The sequence below is a fragment of the Primulina tabacum genome, chromosome 12 (genome assembly GCF_025594145.1).
Source record: "Primulina tabacum isolate GXHZ01 chromosome 12, ASM2559414v2, whole genome shotgun sequence".
Lineage (NCBI taxonomy): Eukaryota > Viridiplantae > Streptophyta > Magnoliopsida > Lamiales > Gesneriaceae > Primulina > Primulina tabacum.
This window is the reverse complement of record NC_134561.1, coordinates 29694799-29697831: the sequence shown is the minus strand read 5'-3', so window position 1 is coordinate 29697831 and position 3033 is coordinate 29694799.

Genomic DNA, 3033 nt, shown 5'->3' with positions numbered 1-3033 from the left:
GGTGATGGTCCCAGTGGGAGCCCGACGATCGTGTTTCCATTATTGCGAATATGAGGTTATGAGGATATGAGGTTTGAGGTCAGAATGAGAATATCGTGAGGGGAGAAGGCCCCAGAGGGAGCTCATTTATGGGAGAAGGCCCCATAGAGAGCCCCGACGATCATATTTCTATTCTATCATGATAGGCCAGGGCCCAGTTGACCCGTGAGAGTGTCGCTGGTGTCCCCCGCCGCTAGTACTGTGGTTACATATAGATGGATCCATCGACTTTTGAGGTTTGAGGAAAAAAGTCACAATTAACGATCTGAATTCAACAAAGGAAAAAGAAAAAGAAAAGGAAAAATGTTTATGATCATGTTAAAAAGTTTTATGTCATGTCATGTTGAGGAAAAAGGAAAAGGTTAAGGTTTATGTTATACATGTCATGAAAATGTTTATGCTTAAGTTTTGCATCATGAAAATATTTATGAAAATGGTCATATTTGAAGTTTATGCATCTTCATGAAAACGATATTTTAAGTACAAATATTTTTCACTCTTATATGTTGATTGTATTACGTATTACTTGCTATAAAGATGATGGTGTGTTGAGTCTTTAGACTCACTAGGTGTGATGGATGCAGGTGAGTTTGAGGGAGGACTTGACGGATGATTTGACTGGACTGATGGCGCACACAACCCGAGGACCAGCGCTACTATTTCCGCATTATGTTTTATGATTACTGATTTTAGATAAAGATTTTTAAGACTGTTTATTTATGCTTTCGAGAGATTTTTGAGAGGTTTAGTATGGTCTATTCTTTTCAAATTATTGCTTTCTTTAGGTTTGGTAAAACAGTAGACGATATTATTTTGTGACTATTTCACTTGATTTTTAAAATGCTAGTTGGATGATGTTTTATTTTAAAGGGTAAAATATTTTATAAAAATATTTTCATGAGGTTTATGTATTGGCCGAAAATTGAGTGTTATATAAAAAAAAATTTAGTACTTTTAAAGCAATAAAAAGGGCGAGACGTTTCATGTCTGCCCTTTCATCACCGACTCCTGGTGATTGATTGGCGTAAAATTATAGAACTGGTTTCCGGCAGTAGGGTGTTACAGCAGAGACTGTGGAGTAGAGACGGCAGTTCGTGAGAAATGCGATCAGATTGTGTCTGCCAAAGGTATCAACATCGACGTTCCTTTCTTCAATGAAGTCTCGATGCACATAAAGGTGCCACTGAGCAACTGCGTGCTCAGTGTAGAATTTGGTAGAGAAGGCAGTGTTTAAATCGTAGTCACTGAGGTCCGTGTTGTCCTCCGTGTGGGCAACATCTTCAGCAACATCTAGTTCAACAGACTCATGTTCTTCAGAAATGTTATCTGCTTCCGCAAGCTCGTTCGTAGAACTGCTCGAATCTTGAGAAGCAACAGAGACAGACGGAGTTTCAGCCTTTTGATTCTTCAAATTAGCCATAAACTGGGCCAACGTGATTTCCTCCTCTCTGGATGGTGAAGGCTTTGGCGAAGGAACATGAGATCCGTCCTTAACAGATTCAGTGGCTTCGCTGGAAGAAACACTAATGTCCTTAGGCAGAGAGATAGTCTTCTTGCGAGCCACAAACTCATAGTCACCATCAGCCGAGTCGTCCCCAGAAGTGTTATCTAGGTCAGCAAGGGATGGTCTACTCGGCCCTTCTCCCTTACGTCGAAATCGTTTAGAGAGAGTTAAATCAGGGTTGTACCCTGCTTGTCTTTTCGATCGACGAACAGGTTGCCGTGGTGGATTGGAAACCCATATGATGGGGGGATTTTCAACATCGAACGCATTTCCTGGCTCCCCGGGTGCAATTACCTCCAGTGGTATGGGCTGATCAGCAACAGGAACTAGTTCCATAGAGGGCGCTTCAGGAGATGTTGTTGAAGATGTTGTTCAGCCAGGGGCAACATCCTCTCTGTGTCTCATCTCGCTTCGAATGTCGTGAGGATCGAAGACCTTACCTGCCATTGAATTGTATATCGTCTGAAGAAAGTTAGTGAGAAAAATGATAAATGTAAAAACAAAACAGAGAGAAATTGCATGAGGAAGATATGAAGATTCGAGAGACTATTTTGTAGATAATGATGAATTAGGCGTTGTAAATCATTGAGATAAACATGAAGGCACAGTGCAAAAGTAACAAAAAAAAAGTAACTGACTTAGTCTAACAGTAAAAAGAATGAAACCGTAAAAATATAGTCGTTAACACCTTTTCTGCACATACTGAGATAATTTTGTGTCATGATTGTTCAAGGTAAATTCCAAAAAGAAACCCCCATCGAATTTAACTCCACTAAAACATCAAAGATCACCCATATTCAATTCTTCGTGAACTCTGGATTTTTATCGAATTTTCTTTGTCGAAATACTCATGTCCTCGTGACACAACAATATTCACAATGTTATATTTATGCATGACCTATTTATGTCTAATAATAGAATATAACAGAAATAGAAACATGAAAGCAAATATGAGATATGTTCAATAATGAAGTGTTTTCGCAAATGTTGGCAACATCTTCTGACAACACGTCCAATTTCAAAATTTATTTCGATTTTTCTGCACATTTAGAGACTTATCAATTTTCTGATCATAGAAGTGGTAGCACCCACACTAGAAGAACGGTCTTCTTTAGGACTCCTCTAGGTAGCTTTTTCCAACTTTGTATGTTTTCCTTTCTGTATGAAACTCAGAAGAGGTATTTCCCACAGTAAAAGCATAGTCTTCATTGGACTCATTTAGGTAGTTTTTTCCCATCTTGTCTTCTGATACAGAGCATATGTAATATGCAAAATTGATTTGGGTTTTTACTCTGTCTTGTCAGATCACTCTTCGTATGTGACAATGTCATGGAGTACATGATCATCCTTCAACTACTTTGTGATTTAATCAGATTGTTAAGCATATCCAAGTGTGTTAGATTTAGATAGAACAAGAAATTGTAAGAGCACCAGAAGATTATGCAACATTATTCCAACACATCATATAACATTATGTATGCAAATGCAGT